Source organism: Camelina sativa, chromosome 11, assembly GCF_030686135.1.
Source record: "Camelina sativa cultivar CO46 ecotype springtype chromosome 11, ASM3068613v1".
NCBI classification, from domain to species: Eukaryota; Viridiplantae; Streptophyta; class Magnoliopsida; order Brassicales; family Brassicaceae; genus Camelina; species Camelina sativa.
This window is the reverse complement of record NC_141890.1, coordinates 22,024,318-22,047,718: the sequence shown is the minus strand read 5'-3', so window position 1 is coordinate 22,047,718 and position 23,401 is coordinate 22,024,318.

Sequence of the window (23,401 nt, the reverse complement as noted above, 5' to 3'; positions counted from 1 at the left end):
CCAAATTCATTCCGAACTCATACAATAAGTCAAATACATTGGATTGTCACACATTTTGACCCAAGAAACACAAACAAAGCTGTTTACTGCTTCAAATTAATGTTTTCTCGGTTTTAGCCTGTTTTCTCGTTTTAAGCCTGTTTTGGGACAAAATGGGTATAAGTGTTGTCTAACCACTCCAAATTCAACCCGAACTCTTATAATTAGTCAAATGCATTAGATTGTTACATATTTTGACCCTAGAAAGAGTAAAAAACCTTTTAATTCTTCGAATAAATGTTGTCTCTTGGTTTTAGCCTGTTTTCTCGGTTTAAGCTTGTTTTGGGATAAAACGGGTGTAAGTGTTGTCTAAACACTCCAAATTCATCCCAACCTCTTACAATTAGTCAAATACATTGGATTTTCACACATTCTGACCCTAGTAACAGTAAGAAAGCTGTTTAGTGCTTAGAATCAATGTTTTCTCAGTTTAAGCTTGTTTTGGGATCAAAGGGGTTTAAGTGTTGTCTAAACACTCCAAATTCATCATGAACTCTTACAATTAGTCAAATACATTGGATTGTCACACATTCTGACCCTAGATACAGTAACAAAGCTATTTACTGCTTCGAATCAATGTTTTCTCGGTTTTAGCCTGTTTTCTCGTTTTAAACCTGTTTTGGGACAAAATGGGTATAAGTGTTGTCTAACCACTCCAAATTCAACCCGAACTCTTATAATTAGTCAAATGCATTAGATTGTTACATATTTTGACCCTGGAAAGAGTAAAAAAGCTTTTTACTGCTTCGAATAAATGTTTTCTCTTGGTTTTAGCCTGTTTTCTCGGTTTAAGCTTGTTTTGGAACAAAACGGGTGTAAGTGTTGTCTAAACACTCCAAATTCATCCTGAACTCTTACAATTAGTCAAATATATTGGATTGTCACATATTCTGACCCTAGATACACTAACAAAGCTGTTTAGTGCTTCGAATCAATATTTTGTAAGAATTAATAGGATCGATTATGAGTTTAGTGAGAAGATTTGAATAACAAGAGAGTGAGAATCGTTGAGAGTATAGTAAGAGAGTATAGAGAGAGTATTGTGGAGAAAGAGATATTATCTCTTCTTGCCTCATTTAGAACATAATTACAATCTACTTATAGACATATACAAAAGAATATACTAAGATGATCCTAGGCACATTTACATATAAAGATAGCGACATGTCCTTAAGAAGACATGTGATCCTTCCCACTTGCGCACTCTACACTAACGGCTATGAGGAGAAGGATCGAGAAGCTCTTGTGACCGTTGGAGGCTGGTGGACATGGAATGGACTCGTGATCCTCATGGGTTGAGCTTGGTAGGCCTTTAGCTGTACGGACGGCCCAATGGTGATGGTTGTACGGACGGATGTACGGACAAGGTGTGTGTGCGGTTTCATACTCCCCCTCAAGCTTGATCATGAGCATTGATCAAGCTTGGACTCATGCACACCCACCTCATTAAAAACCTTAGTATAGAAAACCACTTGGGAAAAAAAACTATACTTAAGGGAAAAAGAGTGTGGGCATCATGTGAAGACAATCATGGCCGAGTAAGATCTTTGAGGCCAAGTTTGGAGTGAATGTACTCACACACTTGTGGACTGGCCGCCTTGGTGAAAACGTCAGCCAATTGTTCAGAGCTCTCGGTGTGACATGGTAGAACAACTCCAAGTTTAATTTGCTCTCGGACTTTGTGGCAGTCGACTTCAATGTGCTTGGTTCTCTCATGGAACACCGAGTTTGTTGCGATGTGAATAGCTGCCTCATTGTCGCAATGCATAGTAATAGGCTTAGGTGACTCGATTCCAAGGTCCTTGATGAGTGCCTTGAGCCACATCAACTCGGTTGTTAACTTTCTCATGGCTCTATACTCCGATTCAGCACTTGATAGGGATACCACCTTTTGTTTCTTGCTCTTCCATGTGATCAAGTTGCCTCCTAGGAACGTGCAGTAGCCTGTAGTGGAGCGACGGTCTCCACGGTCTCCGGCGTAATCAGCATCACAATACCCTACTAGCTCCGTGCTTTCATTTCGACCCATCCATATGCCTTGCCCCGGCGAGCCCTTGAGATATTTGAGGATGCGGTTCACCATACCCCAATGATGCACGGTAGGACTTTGATACCAAAGGTCAGCCAAATATATTTTGATTTTTCATCAATAAAAGTCACAAAATATTTTTGATTTTCTCTAGACAAGCAAGGGGAAGTCCAAACATCTGAATGGATTAAATCAAAACAATTTTCATAAATAGTCATAGATTTAGGAAAAACAGCCTTGCAATGTTTACCAAGAATACATGCCTCACACTCATCATTTTTAAAAGAAATATTAGGAAACATTAATGATAAAGCTCTAGTATGAGGATGTCCTAGCCTAGCATGTAAAATAGAATCACTAGGTTTAATAATAACCGAATTAAAACAAGATGCAGTAGAAGAAGATAGATTCAAGTCCTCAAGCACATATAGATCATCCTTGGAACCTCCTTGACCAAGAACTTTACTTGTCTCAATATCCTGAAAATGAACCTTGTTAGGACCAAATATTGCATAACAATTTAAATCAGTGGTGGCCCTCTTAACTGATAGCAAATTAGATGTGAAATTTGGCATATAGAAGGCTTTAGTTTCTTTGTTAAATAACTTTAAATTCCCTATGCCTTTAATTGGAACTTTCTCACCATTAGCTATCACAACATTACCATTAGCAGGCTTAATATCACTCATTAACCTAGAATCACTAATCATGTGATGAGATGCACCAGAATCAACAATAAGGGACTTAGTTTTGTTTGAAGTAAGAAACGCCTTACCGGTGGCCTCCTTGAGGGCTTTGATGAGCGCATCAAGGTCGGACCGCCTTACCAGCTCGGACGATGCTGCAGCAAGAGCAGTTCCACCGGTCACTTGTTGAGGCTGCTCAGAGATCAATGGCTCCCCCACGGCAGTTGCTTGGTGAGCTCTCGGTTGTCCTCCGCGGTTTGGTCGTCCACCTCGGATTGTTCCCGGTGGTGGTGCTAGATGCGGATGTAGGATCCAGCAGCGGCTCTTGAAGTGGCCAAGTTTCTTACAGTGCTCACAAACCGGCGGGTTGTTCTTGTCCTCCGGTCGGTAGTAGCCTTTGTTTGCTGATGCCATCTCAGCTTTGTTAGCGGTCACCAGCTCTCCCTTGCTGCCGAACAATCCCATGGAGCCATGCTCCTTTTGAATTTGGTTACAAACATCATCAAGGCTTGGGAGTTTATCTGACCGCAAGATGTGTTTGATGAGATCATTGTAGGAGGGGTTTAGGGTCAAGAGCAGCCCAAACACTTTGTCTTGTTCACGCCTCTCGTTCAGTATGGCCGGATCAATTGTCGCCGGTCGCAGCATTTCTAGTTCAGCCCAAAGGGACCTAAACTTCCCAAAATGCTTTGTAAACTCCATATCCTCTTGGTTGAGGTTATTGATGGCCCTTTTAATCTCGAAGATACGATTGACATTGGTAATATTACCAAAAACGTTCTTGAGGGTGTCCCACAAGTCCTTCGCCGTCTCGCAGTAGGAGTAGGCTTCAAGAATGGGGGCATCTAGAGAGTTTTGAATGATGGCTAAGACTCCTTGGTCTTCTTGGAACCATTTGTTCTTTTCATCTCCGGCAAGTTCCTTGCCGTCCTTGGTGGCCTCACCACTCGGAGCTTCGCTCTTCTCCACGTGAGACCAAAGGCCTCGGCCACAAAGGGCAGTTTTCGTGGTCCTCGCCCACAGCAGATAGTTCTCTCCCTTGAGAGTCACCGGAACAACCATGGTTTTGACACTTTCCATGATGAAGGGACCGTTAGGTAAAGCTATTATCCAACGGTTAAAGAAAATGACTTTCAAGTCAAAAAACAGAAAATGAGAGAGAAGGAGAAGCGGAAGTAAGTGATGATCAAAAACTTTAGAATGACGAGCAACCAGGCTCTGCTACCATGTAAGAATTAATAGGATCGATTATGAGTTTAGTGAGAAGATTTGAATAACAAGAGAGTGAGAATCGTTGAGAGTATAGTAAGAGAGTATAGAGAGAGTATTGTGGAGAAAGAGATATTATCTCTTCTTGCCTCATTTAGAACATAATTACAATCTACTTATAGACATATACAAAAGAATATACTAAGATGATCCTAGGCACATTTACATATAAAGATAGCGACATGTCCTTAAGAAGACATGTGATCCTTCCCACTTGCGCACTCTACACTAACGGCTATGAGGAGAAGGATCGAGAAGCTCTTGTGACCGTTGGAGGCTGGTGGACATGGAATGGACTCGTGATCCTCATGGGTTGAGCTTGGTAGGCCTTTAGCTGTACGGACGGCCCAATGGTGATGGTTGTACGGACGGATGTACGGACAAGGTGTGTGTGCGGTTTCATATATTTTCTCGATTTTAGCCTGTTTCGGGACAAAATCGTTATATTTGGTGTATAAACACTCCAAATTCATTCCGAGCTCTTACAATAAGTCAAATACATTGGATTGTCACACATTTTGACCCAAGAAACGCAAACAAAGCTGTTTACTGCTTCAAATTAATGTTTTCTCGGTTTTAGCCTGTTTTCTCGTTTTAAGCCTGTTTTGGGACAAAATGGGTATAAGTGTTGTCTAACCACTCCAAATTCAACCCGAACTCTTATAATTAGTCAAATGCATTAGATTGTTACATATTTTGACCCTATAAAGAGTAACATAGCTTTTTACTGCTTTGAATCAATGTTCACTCTTGGTTTTAGCCTTTTTCTCGGTTTAAGCTTGTTTTGAGATCAAAGGGGTTTAAGTGTTGTCTAAACACTCCAAATTCATCCCAAACTCTTACAATTAGTTAAATACATTGGATTGTCACACATTCTGCCCTAGGAACAGTAACAAATCTGTTTAGTGCTTTGAATCAATGTTTTCTCAGTTTTAGTCTGTTTTGGGACAAAATCGGTATATGTGGTGTATAAACACTCCAAATTCATTCCGAACTCATACAATAAGTCAAATACATTGGATTGTCACACATTTTGACCCAAGAAACACAAAAAAAGCTGTTTACTGCTTCAAATTAATGTTTTCTCGGTTTTAGCCTGTTTTCTCGTTTTAAGTCTGTTTTGGGACAAAATGGGTCTAAGTGTTGTCTAACCACTCCAAATTCAACCCGAATTCTTATAATTAGTCAAATGCATTAGATTTTTACATATTTTGACCCTAGAAAGAGTACAAAAGCTTTTTACTGCTTCGAATAAATGTTTTCTCTTGGTTTTAGCCTGTTTTCTCGGTTTAAGCTTGTTTTGGAACAAAACGGGTGTAAGTGTTGTCTAAACACTCCAAATTCATCCTGAACTCTTACAATTAGTCAAATATATTGGATTGTCACATATGCTGACCCTAGATACACTAACAAAGCTGTTTAGTGCTTCGAATCAATATTTTCTCGGTTTTAGCCTGTTTCGGGACAAAATCGTTATATTTGGTGTATAAACACTCCAAATTCATTCCGAGCTCTTACAATAAGTCAAATACATTGGATTGTCACACATTTTGACCCAAGAAACGCAAACAAAGCTGTTTACTGCTTCAAATTAATGTTTTCTCGGTTTTAGCCTGTTTTCTCGTTTTAAGTCTGTTTTGGGACAAAATGGGTCTAAGTGTTGTCTAACCACTCCAAATTCAACCCGAACTCTTATAATTAGTCAAATGCATTAGATTGTTACTTATTTTGAACCTAGAAAGAGTAAAAAACCTTTTAATTCTTCGAATAAATGTTTTCTATTGGTTTTAGCCTGTTTTCTCGGTTTAAGCTTGTTTTGGGATAAAACGGGTGTAAGTGTTGTCTAAACACTCCAAATTCATCCCAACCTCTTACAATTAGTCAAATACATTGGATTTTCACACATTCTGACCCTAGTAACAGTAACAAAGCTGTTTAGTGCTTAGAATCAATGTTTTCTCGGTTTTAGCCTGTTTCGGGACAAAATCGGTATATGTGGTGTATAAACACTCCAAATTCATTCCGAACTCTTACAATAAGTCAAATACATTGGATTGTCACACATTTTTACCCAAGAAACATAAACAAAGCTGTTTACTGCTTCAAATTAATGTTTTCTCGGTTTTAGCCTGTTTTCGCGTTTTAAGCCTGTTTTGGGACTAAATGGGTATAAGTGTTGTCTAACCACTCCAAATTCAACCCGAATTCTTATAATTAGTCAAATACATTAGATTGTTACATATTTTGACCCTAGAAAGAGTACAAAAGCGTTTTTACTGCTTCGAATGAATGTTTTCTCTTGGTTTTAGCCTGTTTTCTCGGTTTAAGCTTGTTTTGGGACAAAACGGGTGTAAGTGTTGTCTAAACACTCCAAATTCATCCTGAACTCTTACAATTAGTCAAATATATTGGATTGTCACACATTCTGACCCTAGATACAGTAACAAAGCTGTTTAGTGCTTCGAATCAATATTTTCTCGGTTTTAACCTGTTTCGGGACAAAATCGTTATATTTGGTGTATAAACACTCCAAATTCATTCCGAGCTCTTACAATAAGTCAAATACATTGGATTGTCACAAATTTTGACCCAAGAAACACAAACAAAGCTGTTTACTGCTTCAAATTAATGTTTTCTCGGTTTTAGCCTGTTTTCTCGTTTTAAGCCTGTTTTGGGACAAAATGGGTATAAGTGTTGTCTAACCACTCCAAATTCAACCTGAACTCTTATAATTAGTCAAATGCATTAGATTGTTACATATTTTGACGCTATAAAGAGTAACATAGCTTTTTACTGCTTTGAATCAATGTTCACTCTTGGTTTTAGCCTTTTTCTCGGTTTAAGCTTGTTTTGGGATCAAAGGGGTTTAAGTGTTGTCTAAACACTCCAAATTCATCCCAAACTCTTACAATTAGTTAAATACATTGGATTTTCACACATTCTGACCCTAGGAACAGTAACAAAGCTGTTTAGTGCTTTGAATCAATGTTTTCTCAGTTTTAGTCTGTTTTGGGACAAAATCGGTATATGTGGTTGATAAACACTCCAAATTCATTCCGAACTCATACAATAAGTCAAATACATTGGATTGTCACACATTTTGACCCAAGAAACACAAAAAAAGCTGTTTACTGCTTCAAATTAATGTTTTCTCGGTTTTAGCCTGTTTTCTCGTTTTAAGCCTGTTTTGGGACAAAATGGGTCTAAGTGTTGTCTAACCACTCCAAATTCAACCCGAATTCTTATAATTAGTCAAATGCATTAGATTGTTACATATTTTGACCCTAGAAAGAGTACAAAAGCTTTTTACTGCTTCGAATAAATGTTTTCTCTTGGTTTTAGCCTGTTTTCTCGGTTTAAGCTTGTTTTGGAACAAAACGGGTGTAAGTGTTGTCTAAACACTCCAAATTCATCCTGAACTCTTACAATTAGTCAAATATATTGGATTGTCACATATGCTGACCCTAGATACACTAACAAAGCTGTTTAGTGCTTCGAATCAATATTTTCTCGGTTTTAGCCTGTTTCGGGACAAAATCGTTATATTTGGTGTATAAACACTCCAAATTCATTCCGAGCTCTTACAATAAGTCAAATACATTGGATTGTCACACATTTTGACCCAAGAAACGCAAACAAAGCTGTTTACTGCTTCAAAATAATGTTTTCTCGGTTTTAGCCTGTTTTCTCGTTTTAAGCCTGTTTTGGGACAAAATGGGTATAAGTGTTGTCTAACCACTCCAAATTCAACCTGAACTCTTATAATTAGTCAAATGCATTAGATTGTTACATATTTTGACCCTAGAAAGAGTAAAAAACATTTTTAATTCTTCGAATAAATGTTTTCTTTTGCTTTTAGCCTGTTTTCTCGGTTTAAGCTTGTTTTGGGATCAAAGGGGTTTAAGTGTTGTCTAAACACTCCAAATTCATCCCAACCTCTTACAATTAGTCAAATACATTGGATTTTCACACATTCTGACCCTAGTAACAGTAACAAAGCTGTTTAGTGCTTAGAATCAATGTTTTCTCGGTTTTAGCCTGTTTCGGGACAAAATCGGTATATGTGGTGTATAAACACTCCAAATTCATTCCGAACTCTTACAATAAGTCAAATACATTGGATTGTCACACATTTTTACCCAAGAAACACAAACAAAGCTGTTTACTGCTTCAAATTAATGTTTTCTCGGTTTTAGCCTGTTTTCGCGTTTTAAGCCTGTTTTGGGACTAAATGAGTATAAGTGTTGTCTAACCACTCCAAATTCAACCCGAATTCTTATAATTAGTCAAATGCATTAGATTGTTACATATTTTGACCCTAGAAAGAGTACAAAAGCTTTTTACTGCTTCGAATGAATGTTTTCTCTTGGGTTTAGCCTGTTTTCTCGGTTTAAGCTTGTTTTGGGACAAAACGGGTGTAAGTGTTGTCTAAACACTCCAAATTCATCCTGAACTCTTACAATTAGTCAAATATATTGGATTGTCACATATTCTGACCCTAGATACACTAACAAAGCTGTTTAGTGCTTCAAATCAATATTTTCTCGGTTTTAGCCTGTTTCGGGACAAAATCGTTATATTTGGTGTATAAACACTCCAAATTCATTCCGAGCTCTTACAATAAGTCAAATACATTGGATTGTCACACATTTTGACCCAAGAAACGCAAACAAAGCTGTTTACTGCTTCAAATTAATGTTTTCTCGGTTTTAGCCTGTTTTCTCGTTTTAAGCCTGTTTTGGGACAAAATGGGTCTACGTGTTGTCTAACCACTCCAAATTCAACCCGAACTCTTATAATTAGTCAAATGCATTAGATTGTTACATATTTTGAACCTAGAAAGAGTAAAAAACCTTTTAATTCTTCGAATAAATGTTTTCTATTGGTTTTAGCCTGTTTTCTCGGTTTAAGCTTGTTTTGGGATAAAACGGGTGTAAGTGTTGTCTAAACACTCCAAATTCATCCCAACCTCTTACAATTAGTCAAATACATTGGATTTTCACACATTCTGACCCTAGTAACAGTAACAAAGCTGTTTAGTGCTTAGAATCAATGTTTTCTCGGTTTTAGCCTGTTTCGGGACAAAATCGGTATATGTGGTGTATAAACACTCCAAATTCATTCCGAACTCTTACAATAAGTCAAATACATTGGATTGTCACACATTTTTACCCAAGAAACATAAACAAAGCTGTTTACTGCTTCAAATTAATGTTTTCTCGGTTTTAGCCTGTTTTCGCGTTTTAAGCCTGTTTTGGGACTAAATGGGTATAAGTGTTGTCTAACCACTCCAAATTCAACCCGAATTCTTATAATTAGTCAAATACATTAGATTGTTACATATTTTGACCCTAGAAAGAGTACAAAAGCGTTTTTACTGCTTCGAATGAATGTTTTCTCTTGGTTTTAGCCTGTTTTCTCGGTTTAAGCTTGTTTTGGGACAAAACGGGTGTAAGTGTTGTCTAAACACTCCAAATTCATCCTGAACTCTTACAATTAGTCAAATATATTGGATTGTCACACATTCTGACCCTAGATACAGTAACAAAGCTGTTTAGTGCTTCGAATCAATATTTTCTCGGTTTTAACCTGTTTCGGGACAAAATCGTTATATTTGGTGTATAAACACTCCAAATTCATTCCGAGCTCTTACAATAAGTCAAATACATTGGATTGTCACAAATTTTGACCCAAGAAACACAAACAAAGCTGTTTACTGCTTCAAATTAATGTTTTCTCGGTTTTAGCCTGTTTTCTCGTTTTAAGCCTGTTTTGGGACAAAATGGGTATAAGTGTTGTCTAACCACTCCAAATTCAACCTGAACTCTTATAATTAGTCAAATGCATTAGATTGTTACATATTTTGACGCTATAAAGAGTAACATAGCTTTTTACTGCTTTGAATCAATGTTCACTCTTGGTTTTAGCCTTTTTCTCGGTTTAAGCTTGTTTTGGGATCAAAGGGGTTTAAGTGTTGTCTAAACACTCCAAATTCATCCCAAACTCTTACAATTAGTTAAATACATTGGATTTTCACACATTCTGACCCTAGGAACAGTAACAAAGCTGTTTAGTGCTTTGAATCAATGTTTTCTCAGTTTTAGTCTGTTTTGGGACAAAATCGGTATATGTGGTTGATAAACACTCCAAATTCATTCCGAACTCATACAATAAGTCAAATACATTGGATTGTCACACATTTTGACCCAAGAAACACAAAAAAAGCTGTTTACTGCTTCAAATTAATGTTTTCTCGGTTTTAGCCTGTTTTCTCGTTTTAAGCCTGTTTTGGGACAAAATGGGTCTAAGTGTTGTCTAACCACTCCAAATTCAACCCGAATTCTTATAATTAGTCAAATGCATTAGATTGTTACATATTTTGACCCTAGAAAGAGTACAAAAGCTTTTTACTGCTTCGAATAAATGTTTTCTCTTGGTTTTAGCCTGTTTTCTCGGTTTAAGCTTGTTTTGGAACAAAACGGGTGTAAGTGTTGTCTAAACACTCCAAATTCATCCTGAACTCTTACAATTAGTCAAATATATTGGATTGTCACATATGCTGACCCTAGATACACTAACAAAGCTGTTTAGTGCTTCGAATCAATATTTTCTCGGTTTTAGCCTGTTTCGGGACAAAATCGTTATATTTGGTGTATAAACACTCCAAATTCATTCCGAGCTCTTACAATAAGTCAAATACATTGGATTGTCACACATTTTGACCCAAGAAACGCAAACAAAGCTGTTTACTGCTTCAAAATAATGTTTTCTCGGTTTTAGCCTGTTTTCTCGTTTTAAGCCTGTTTTGGGACAAAATGGGTATAAGTGTTGTCTAACCACTCCAAATTCAACCTGAACTCTTATAATTAGTCAAATGCATTAGATTGTTACATATTTTGACCCTAGAAAGAGTAAAAAACATTTTTAATTCTTCGAATAAATGTTTTCTTTTGCTTTTAGCCTGTTTTCTCGGTTTAAGCTTGTTTTGGGATCAAAGGGGTTTAAGTGTTGTCTAAACACTCCAAATTCATCCCAACCTCTTACAATTAGTCAAATACATTGGATTTTCACACATTCTGACCCTAGTAACAGTAACAAAGCTGTTTAGTGCTTAGAATCAATGTTTTCTCGGTTTTAGCCTGTTTCGGGACAAAATCGGTATATGTGGTGTATAAACACTCCAAATTCATTCCGAACTCTTACAATAAGTCAAATACATTGGATTGTCACACATTTTTACCCAAGAAACACAAACAAAGCTGTTTACTGCTTCAAATTAATGTTTTCTCGGTTTTAGCCTGTTTTCGCGTTTTAAGCCTGTTTTGGGACTAAATGGGTATAAGTGTTGTCTAACCACTCCAAATTCAACCCGAATTCTTATAATTAGTCAAATGCATTAGATTGTTACATATTTTGACCCTAGAAAGAGTACAAAAGCTTTTTACTGCTTCGAATGAATGTTTTCTCTTGGGTTTAGCCTGTTTTCTCGGTTTAAGCTTGTTTTGGGACAAAACGGGTGTAAGTGTTGTCTAAACACTCCAAATTCATCCTGAACTCTTACAATTAGTCAAATATATTGGATTGTCACATATTCTGACCCTAGATACACTAACAAAGCTGTTTAGTGCTTCAAATCAATATTTTCTCGGTTTTAGCCTGTTTCGGGACAAAATCGTTATATTTGGTGTATAAACACTCCAAATTCATTCCGAGCTCTTACAATAAGTCAAATACATTGGATTGTCACACATTTTGACCCAAGAAACGCAAACAAAGCTGTTTACTGCTTCAAATTAATGTTTTCTCGGTTTTAGCCTGTTTTCTCGTTTTAAGCCTGTTTTGGGACAAAATGGGTCTACGTGTTGTCTAACCACTCCAAATTCAACCCGAACTCTTATAATTAGTCAAATGCATTAGATTGTTACATATTTTGAACCTAGAAAGAGTAAAAAACCTTTTAATTCTTCGAATAAATGTTTTCTCTTGGTTTTAGCCTGTTTTCTCGGTTTAAGCTTGTTTTGGGATAAAACGGGTGTAAGTGTTGTCTAAACACTCCAAATTCATCCCAACCTCTTACAATTAGTCAAATACATTGGATTTTCACACATTCTGACCCTAGTAACAGTAACAAAGCTGTTTAGTGCTTAGAATCAATGTTTTCTCAGTTTTAGCCTGTTTCGGGACAAAATCGGTATATGTGGTGTATAAACACTCCAAATTCATTCCGAACTCTTACAATAAGTAAAATACATTGGATTGTCACACATTTTTACCCAAGAAACATAAACAAAGCTGTTTACTGCTTCAAATTAATGTTTTCTCGGTTTTAGCCTGTTTTCGCGTTTTAAGCCTGTTTTGGGACTAAATGGGTATAAGTGTTGTCTAACCACTCCAAATTCAACCCGAATTCTTATAATTAGTCAAATACATTAGATTGTTACATATTTTGACCCTAGAAAGAGTACAAAAGCGTTTTTACTGCTTCGAATGAATGTTTTCTCTTGGTTGTAGCCTGTTTTCTCGGTTTAAGCTTGTTTTGGGACAAAACGGGTGTAAGTGTTGTCTAAACACTCCAAATTCATCCTGAACTCTTACAATTAGTCAAATATATTGGATTGTCACACATTCTGACCCTAGATACAGTAACAAAGCTGTTTAGTGCTTCGAATCAATATTTTCTCGGTTTTAACCTGTTTCGGGACAAAATCGTTATATTTGGTGTATAAACACTCCAAATTCATTCCGAGCTCTTACAATAAGTCAAATACATTGGATTGTCACAAATTTTGACCCAAGAAACACAAACAAAGCTGTTTACTGCTTCAAATTAATGTTTTCTCGGTTTTAGCCTGTTTTCTCGTTTTAAGCCTGTTTTGGGACAAAATGGGTATAAGTGTTGTCTAACCACTCCAAATTCAACATGAACTCTTATAATTAGTCAAATGCATTAGATTGTTACATATTTTGACGCTATAAAGAGTAACATAGCTTTTTACTGCTTTGAATCAATGTTCACTCTTGGTTTTAGCCTTTTTCTCGGTTTAAGCTTGTTTTGGGATCAAAGGGGTTTAAGTGTTGTCTAAACACTCCAAATTCATCCCAAACTCTTACAATTAGTTAAATACATTGGATTGTCACACATTCTGACCCTAGGAACAGTAACAAAGCTGTTTAGTGCTTTGAATCAATGTTTTCTCAGTTTTAGTCTGTTTTGGGACAAAATCGGTATATGTGGTGTATAAACACTCCAAATTCATTCCGAACTCATAGAATAAGTCAAATACATTGGATTGTCACACATTTTGACCCAAGAAACACAAAAAAGCTGTTTACTGCTTCAAATTAATGTTTTCTCGGTTTTAGCCTGTTTTCTCGTTTTAAGCCTGTTTTGGGACCAAATGGGTCTAAGTGTTGTCTAACCACTCCAAATTCAACCTGAATTCTTATAATTAGTCAAATGCATTAGATTGTTACATATTTTGACCCTAGAAAGAGTACAAAAGCTTTTTACTGCTTCGAATAAATGTTTTCTCTTGGTTTTAGCCTGTTTTCTCGGTTTAAGCTTGTTTTGGAACAAAACGGGTGTAAGTGTTGTCTAAACACTCCAAATTCATCCTGAACTCTTACAATTAGTCAAATATATTGGATTGTCACATATTCTGACCCTAGATACACTAACAAAGCTGTTTAGTGCTTCGAATCAATATTTTCTCGGTTTTAGCCTGTTTCGGGACAAAATCGTTATATTTGGTGTATAAACACTCCAAATTCATTCCGAGCCCTTACAATAAGTCAAATACATTGGATTGTCACACATTTTGACCCAAGAAACGCAAACAAAGCTGTTTACTGCTTCAAAATAATGTTTTCTCGGTTTTAGCCTGTTTTCTCGTTTTAAGCCTGTTTTGGGACAAAATGGGTATAAGTGTTGTCTAACCACTCCAAATTCAACCTGAACTCTTATAATTAGTCAAATGCATTAGATTGTTACATATTTTGACCCTAGAAAGAGTAAAAAACATTTTTAATACTTCGAATAAATGTTTTCTTTTGCTTTTAGCCTGTTTTCTCGGTTTAAGCTTGTTTTGGGATCAAAGGGGTTTAAGTGTTGTCTAAACACTCCAAATTCATCCCAACCTCTTACAATTAGTCAAATACATTGGATTTTCACACATTCTGACCCTAGTAACAGTAACAAAGCTGTTTAGTGCTTAGAATCAATGTTTTCTCGGTTTTAGCCTGTTTCGGGACAAAATCGGTATATGTGGTGTATAAACACTCCAAATTCATTCCGAACTCTTACAATAAGTCAAATACATTGGATTGTCACACATTTTTACCCAAGAAACACAAACAAAGCTGTTTACTGCTTCAAATTAATGTTTTCTCGGTTTTAGCCTGTTTTCGCGTTTTAAGCCTGTTTTGGGACTAAATGGGTATAAGTGTTGTCTAACCACTCCAAATTCAACCCGAATTCTTATAATTAGTCAAATGCATTAGATTGTTACATATTTTGACCCTAGAAAGAGTACAAAAGCTTTTTACTGCTTCGAATGAATGTTTTCTCTTGGTTTTAGCCTGTTTTCTCGGTTTAAGCTTGTTTTGGGACAAAACGGGTGTAAGTGTTGTCTAAACACTCCAAATTCATCCTGAACTCTTACAATTAGTCAAATATATTGGATTGTCACATATTCTGACCCTAGATACACTAACAAAGCTGTTTAGTGCTTCGAATCAATATTTTCTCGGTTTTAGCCTGTTTCGGGACAAAATCGTTATATTTGGTGTATAAACACTCCAAATTCATTCCGAGCTCTTACAATAAGTCAAATACATTGGATTGTCACACATTTTGACCCAAGAAACGCAAACAAAGCTGTTTACTGCTTCAAAATAATGTTTTCTCGGTTTTAGCCTGTTTTCTCGGTTTTAGCCTGTTTTCTCGTTTTAAGCCTGTTTTGGGACAAAATGGGTATAAGTGTTGTCTAACCACTCCAAATTCAACCTGAACTCTTATAATTAGTCAAATGCATTAGATTGTTACATATTTTGACCCTAGAAAGAGTAAAAAACATTTTTAATTCTTCGAATAAATGTTTTCTTTTGCTTTTAGCCTGTTTTCTCGGTTTAAGCTTGTTTTGGGATCAAAGGGGTTTAAGTGTTGTCTAAACACTCCAAATTCATCCCAACCTCTTACAATTAGTCAAATACATTGGATTTTCACACATTCTGACCCTAGTAACAGTAACAAAGCTGTTTAGTGCTTAGAATCAATGTTTTCTCGGTTTTAGCCTGTTTTGGGACAAAATCGGTATATGTGGTGTATAAACACTCCAAATTCATTCCGAACTCTTACAATAAGTCAAATACATTGGATTGTCACACATTTTTACCCAAGAAACACAAACAAAGCTGTTTACTGCTTCAAATTAATGTTTTCTCGGTTTTAGCCTGTTTTCGCGTTTTAAGCCTGTTTTGGGACTAAATGGGTATAAGTGTTGTCTAACCACTCCAAATTCAACCCGAATTCTTATAATTAGTCAAATGCATTAGATTGTTACATATTTTGACCCTAGAAAGAGTACAAAAGCTTTTTACTGCTTCGAATGAATGTTTTCTCTTGGTTTTAGCCTGTTTTCTCGGTTTAAGCTTGTTTTGGGACAAAACGGGTGTAAGTGTTGTCTAAACACTCCAAATTCATCCTGAACTCTTACAATTAGTCAAATATATTGGATTGTCACACATTCTGACCCTAGATACAGTAACAAAGCTGTTTAGTGCTTCGAATCAATATTTTCTCGGTTTTAGCCTGTTTCGGGACAAAATCGTTATATTTGGTGTATAAACACTCCAAATTCATTCCGAGCTCTTACAATAAGTCAAATACATTGGATTGTCACACATTTTGACCCAAGAAACACAAACAAAGCTGTTTACTGCTTCAAATTAATGTTTTCTCGGTTTTAGCCTGTTTTCTCGTTTTAAGCCTGTTTTGGGACAAAATGGGTCTAAGTGTTGTCTAACCACTCCAAATTCAACCTGAACTCTTATAATTAGTCAAATGCATTAGATTGTTACATATTTTGACGCTATAAAGAGTAACATAGCTTTTTACTGCTTTGAATCAATGTTCACTCTTGGTTTTAGCCTTTTTCTCGGTTTAAGCTTGTTTTGGGATCAAAGGGGTTTAAGTGTTGTCTAAACACTCCAAATTCATCCCAAACTCTTACAATTAGTTAAATACATTGGATTGTCACACATTCTGACCCTAGGAACAGTAACAAAGCTGTTTAGTGCTTTGAATCAATGTTTTCTCATTTTTAGTCTGTTTTGGGACAAAATCGGTATATGTGGTGTATAAACACTCCAAATTCATTCCGAACTCTTACAAAAAGTCAAATACATTGGATTGTCACACATTTTTACCCAAGAAACACAAACAAAGCTGTTTACTGCTTCAAATTAATGTTTTCTCGGTTTTAGCCTGTTTTCGCGTTTTAAGCCTGTTTTGGGACTAAATGGGTATAAGTGTTGTCTAACCACTCCAAATTCAACCCGAATTCTTATAATTAGTCAAATGCATTAGATTGTTACATATTTTGACCCTAGAAAGAGTACAAAAGCTTTTTACTGCTTCGAATGAATGTTTTCTCTTGGTTTTAGCCTGTTTTCTCGGTTTAAGCTTGTTTTGGGACAAAACGGGTGTAAGTGTTGTCTAAACACTCCAAATTCATCCTGAACTCTTACAATTAGTCAAATATATTGGATTGTCACACATTCTGACCCTAGATACAGTAACAAAGCTGTTTAGTGCTTCGAATCAATATTTTCTCGGTTTTAGCCTGTTTCGGGACAAAATCGTTATATTTGGTGTATAAACACTCCAAATTCATTCCGAGCTCTTACAATAAGTCAAATACATTGGATTGTCACACATTTTGACCCAAGAAACACAAACAAAGCTGTTTACTGCTTCAAATTAATGTTTTCTCGGTTTTAGCCTGTTTTCTCGTTTTAAGCCTGTTTTGGGACAAAATGGGTCTAAGTGTTGTCTAACCACTCCAAATTCAACCTGAACTCTTATAATTAGTCAAATGCATTAGATTGTTACATATTTTGACGCTATAAAGAGTAACATAGCTTTTTACTGCTTTGAATCAATGTTCACTCTTGGTTTTAGCCTTTTTCTCGGTTTAAGCTTGTTTTGGGATCAAAGGGGTTTAAGTGTTGTCTAAACACTCCAAATTCATCCCAAACTCTTACAATTAGTTAAATACATTGGATTGTCACACATTCTGACCCTAGGAACAGTAACAAAGCTGTTTAGTGCTTTGAATCAATGTTTTCTCATTTTTAGTCTGTTTTGGGACAAAATCGGTATATGTGGTTTATAAACACTCCAAATTCATTCCGAACTCTTACAATAAGTCAAATACATTGGATTGTCACACATTTTTACCCAAGAAACACAAACAAAGCTGTTTACTGCTTCAAATTAATGTTTTCTCGGTTTTAGCCTGTTTTCGCGTTTTAAGCCTGTTTTGGGACCAAATGGGTCTAAGTGTTGTCTAACCACTCCAAATTCAACCCGAATTATTATAATTAGTCAAATGCATTAGATTGTTACATATTTTGACCCTAGAAAGAGTACAAAAGCTTTTTACTGCTTCGAATGAATGTTTTCTCTTGGTTTTAGCCTGTTTTCTCGGTTTAAGCTTGTTTTGGGACAAAACGGGTGTAAGTGTTGTCTAAACACTCCAAATTCATCCTGAACTCTTACAATTAGTCAAATATATTGGATTGTCACACATTCTGACCCTAGATACAGTAACAAAGCTGTTTAGTGCTTCGAATCAATATTTTCTCGGTTTTAGCCTGTTTCGGGACAAAATCGTTATATTTGGTGTATAAACACTCCAAATTCATTCCGAGCTCTTACAATAAGTCAAATACATTGGATTGTCACACATTTTGACCCAAGAAACACAAACAAAGCTGTTTACTGCTTCAAATTAATGTTTTCTCGGTTTTAGCCTGTTTTCTCGTTTTAAGCCTGTTTTGGGACAAAATGGGTCTAAGTGTTGTCTAACCACTCCAAATTCAACCTGAACTCTTATAATTAGTCAAATGCATTAGATTGTTACATATTTTGACGCTATAAAGAGTAACATAGCTTTTTACTGCTTTGAATCAATGTTCACTCTTGGTTTTAGCCTTTTTCTCGGTTTAAGCTTGTTTTGGGATCAAAGGGGTTTAAGTGTTGTCTAAACACTCCAAATTCATCCCAAACTCTTACAATTAGTTAAATACATTGGATTTTCACACATTCTGACCCTAGGAACAGTAACAAAGCTGTTTAGTGCTTTGAATCAATGTTTTCTCAGTTTTAGTCTGTTTTGGGACAAAATCGGTATATGTGGTTGATAAACACTCCAAATTCATTCCGAACTCATACAATAAGTCAAATACATTGGATTGTCACACATTTTGACCCAAGAAACACAAAAAAAGCTGTTTACTGCTTCAAATTAATGTTTTCTCGGTTTTAGCCTGTTTTCGCGTTTTAAGCCTGTTTTGGGACTAAATGGGTATAAGTGTTGTCTAACCACTCCAAATTCAACCCGAATTCTTATAATTAGTCAAATGCATTAGATTGTTACATATTTTGACCCTAGAAAGAGTACAAAAGCTTTTTACTGCTTCGAATGAATGTTTTCACTTGGTTTTAGCCTGTTTTCTCGGTAAGCTTGTTTTGGGACAAAACGGGTGTAAGTGTTGTCTAAACACTCCAAATTCATCCTGAACTCTTACAATTAGTCAAATATATTGGATTGTCACATATTCTGACCCTAGATACACTAACAAAGCTGTTTAGTGCTTCGAATCAATATTTTCTCGGTTTTAGCCTGTTTCGGGACAAAATCGTTATATTTGGTGTATAAACACTCCAAATTCATTCCGAGCTCTTACAATAAGTCAAATACATTGGATTGTCACACATTTTGACCCAAGAAACGCAAACAAAGCTGTTTACTGCTTCAAAATAATGTTTTCTCGGTTTTAGCCTGTTTTCTCGGTTTTAGCCTGTTTTCTCGTTTTAAGCCTGTTTTGGGACAAAATGGGTATAAGTGTTGTCTAACCACTCCAAATTCAACCTGAACTCTTATAATTAGTCAAATGCATTAGATTGTTACATATTTTGACCCTAGAAAGAGTAAAAAACATTTTTAATTCTTCGAATAAATGTTTTCTTTTGCTTTTAGCCTGTTTTCTCGGTTTAAGCTTGTTTTGGGATCAAAGGGGTTTAAGTGTTGTCTAAACACTCCAAATTCATCCCAACCTCTTACAATTAGTCAAATACATTGGATTTTCACACATTCTGACCCTAGTAACAGTAACAAAGCTGTTTAGTGCTTAGAATCAATGTTTTCTCGGTTTTAGCCTGTTTTGGGACAAAATCGGTATATGTGGTGTATAAACACTCCAAATTCATTCCGAACTCTTACAATAAGTCAAATACATTGGATTGTCACACATTTTTACCCAAGAAACACAAACAAAGCTGTTTACTGCTTCAAATTAATGTTTTCTCGGTTTTAGCCTGTTTTCGCGTTTTAAGCCTGTTTTGGGACTAAATGGGTATAAGTGTTGTCTAACCACTCCAAATTCAACCCGAATTCTTATAATTAGTCAAATGCATTAGATTGTTACATATTTTGACCCTAGAAAGAGTACAAAAGCTTTTTACTGCTTCGAATGAATGTTTTCTCTTGGTTTTAGCCTGTTTTCTCGGTTTAAGCTTGTTTTGGGACAAAACGGGTGTAAGTGTTGTCTAAACACTCCAAATTCATCCTGAACTCTTACAATTAGTCAAATATATTGGATTGTCACACATTCTGACCCTAGATACAGTAACAAAGCTGTTTAGTGCTTCGAATCAATATTTTCTCGGTTTTAGCCTGTTTCGGGACAAAATCGTTATATTTGGTGTATAAACACTCCAAATTCATTCCGAGCTCTTACAATAAGTCAAATACATTGGATTGTCACACATTTTGACCCAAGAAACACAAACAAAGCTGTTTACTGCTTCAAATTAATGTTTTCTCGGTTTTAGCCTGTTTTCTCGTTTTAAGCCTGTTTTGGGACAAAATGGGTCTAAGTGTTGTCTAACCACTCCAAATTCAACCTGAACTCTTATAATTAGTCAAATGCATTAGATTGTTACATATTTTGACGCTATAAAGAGTAACATAGCTTTTTACTGCTTTGAATCAATGTTCACTCTTGGTTTTAGCCTTTTTCTCGGTTTAAGCTTGTTTTGGGATCAAAGGGGTTTAAGTGTTGTCTAAACACTCCAAATTCATCCCAAACTCTTACAATTAGTTAAATACATTGGATTGTCACACATTCTGACCCTAGGAACAGTAACAAAGCTGTTTAGTGCTTTGAATCAATGTTTTCTCATTTTTAGTCTGTTTTGGGACAAAATCGGTATATGTGGTGTATAAACACTCCAAATTCATTCCGAACTCTTACAAAAAGTCAAATACATTGGATTGTCACACATTTTTACCCAAGAAACACAAACAAAGCTGTTTACTGCTTCAAATTAATGTTTTCTCGGTTTTAGCCTGTTTTCGCGTTTTAAGCCTGTTTTGGGACTAAATGGGTATAAGTGTTGTCTAACCACTCCAAATTCAACCCGAATTCTTATAATTAGTCAAATGCATTAGATTGTTACATATTTTGACCCTAGAAAGTATTAGAATGTACCAAGGAGGAGAGAGGAGAGGCCGGTAAGGCCGAACCTTGGAAGAAGAGAAGAAAGGCCGGAAAGGCCATGTAAAGGCCGGTAAGGCCATGTCCGTGTCCGTGAACGGACCCATGTCCGGAGAGCGGCCAGTTAGGCCGTGAACACATTGAAGAGCAGGCCCGTCCGTACAGGCCCGTCCGTACAGGCCCGTCCGTACAGGCCCGTCCGTACAGGCCCGTCCGTACTATTAGTATATATGAAGGAGAAGAGAGAGTGAGGCCGGTGAGGCCGAGCTGCACAAGGAAGAAGAGAGTGGCCGGTAAGGCTGCTAGTACAAGAAGTGTGGCCGGTAAGGCCATGAGTGGTGTGGGAGCGGCCAGTAAGGCCGTGAGCACAATAAGAGTGGCCAATAAGGCCATGTGGGCCGTGAGAACAATGAGAGTGGTCAGCAAGGCCATAAGAGCAATGTGAGAAGAATTGTGAAGTAAAGGCCTTATAAGAAGAAGAGGCCCAAGAAGAAGTTAAATGTCTCACAAAGGGAAAAGAAGGGAAGGAAGGAAGCATGTGAGACCTTGGTTGGTGAAGAATGAGACAACCAAGGGAAGGAGCTGTCCCTTTCACCATACACCCACTTGTGCACCAACGGCTATATGTCACTCTCACCTCTCATTTATCTCAAACGGCCATATACATTTGTTCTCCTATATTAAGCATTGTAATCTCTCATTTTGTAACACAACACAACATTATTCAATAGAAGAGAAACCGATTTCCTCTCTATACTTGTGTTCTTGTTTCATATTAACAATGTAGAGAGTTTAGGACTAGCGGTTAGGGGCTGCCCTTAAGGCAGCCTATTCTCTTCTCAAATCCACCTAAACTCTTCTTATTTACTGCTTTACTTAGCCTAGATTACTGATTCTTAATCCTCCTTCTCCTAAGTACACAAACTCTAAGTGTTGTGATACTAGAAGAGGATAAGTCTCAAACTAGTGCTTCTCCTAGTTAGGATCCGCTTACTCTCTAGTATTTGGGTTCTATCTAGCTTGTTTATGGGGAGTTCATCACAAGTTGATGTTCTCTCCTCCCCCTTGAGAATGAGTTAGTTTGTTGTGGGTAAAGGGGGATTCATTCACCAAGTGTTTGTCTACCCTCTCTTGTGAGCTTTGTCTCATAAATCCCAACATGGTATCAGAGCAGGTTCTGTTCTTGGTGATTTAAACTCATTCTCAAAGTCGTTTTCTTAGGAGTTAGCTTAGTTAAAGTTTTAGACTTTGCTTAGGTGTTAAATCGCTTAGCTTAGTTTCTTTAAAGCTTTAATTTTGCCTTTGTTGATTAAATCGATTCTCTAGCAGCTCATTGTTGAGTAAGCTTGGTCTCTTGTCTTGTTAGAATTTGTAGACCAAGTGTGTGGAAAGAAATCGATTTTACAAGCCCCATCCTTAAGCTTTACCGATTTGGTAATAGCTTTGTTTATTTTGGGATGTGTGGGAAGTGATGAACCATTGAGCAAATTGTGTTGTTCATGGTGAGGATTCACGGTTCTTGTGTGCTTGTATGAGCCACGAAATTCTTAGGATTTAGCTCTCTTAGGATTTAGTTAATTTTCCTCTAAAGGTTTAATTTTGCTTTTGTTAAATTTCCTTTAAAGGCTTAATTACTAAATCGCTACTTCTTCTTCCCAATGTTGAGAAAGCTTTGTTTCTGGCCCTATGGTGTGTCCAGATTCAAGCTTGAAGAAGAGAGAGATCTTAATTTTCGCATCTCATGTCCGCTTGGTCAACTAGACTAAAGCTGTTCAAAGATGCATTCTTTTAACCGTTGGACAATAGGTTGTTCCAAAGGCTTTTGTTGTTTCTTCTTTGCTTGGGACCACGAAAAACATCTTCTATATGTTATCTTCGTGGATCTAAAGCCTTAATCTCTTGAAGAACACTTGTTTAAGTGATTCTACAAGGAGTTTTGTTGTTAAACCTTTGGAGAAACTAATTTTCCATAAGGTCCATTGTGTTTCAGCCATTAAAGCACCAAAAGAGATTGTCTTCTTGGATGTTCTTGGCTGTCAAAGCTTCTTTCAACTCAAGAAAACAGAGTTAAACTCTGTCCATAAGAACTCTTGAGCAGATTCTCTATTCTACTCTCCATTCATCTTATACTACCGCCAATACTCTCCCTTATACTCTCACTTTCTATTCTCCATATATACTCTTATTAATTCTCTAAATTCTCTATTTAATTTCAGTAATATTCTCTATACTCTAATCTCTAACAATCTCTTGTTTAGAATCTGTTCCATTGATTTTTTGGTTTCAGTTTCAGCATTGAAGATTGTGTGGAGCTCGCTCACTATCTCAAGGAGAAGAAGTGGCGAGGTTGAAGGCTACAAGATAGCCATGTAAGAGCGCAGCACAATGCCTGGAGTTAGAACCAAGGGCCACCAAGTCTTTGTTAAGCTGGTGGAAGGTGATGAATCAGTCCAAGAGCATGTGTGTTAGTGCCAAGTTGTTGATCGGATGTGCACAATGGTCTTTAGGAAAGGTGATGCACAAGGTTTCAACTGTTGATTGGATGTGCACAAGAACGGTGATGCACAAGGCTTCAACTGAGGTGATGAGGTTTCAG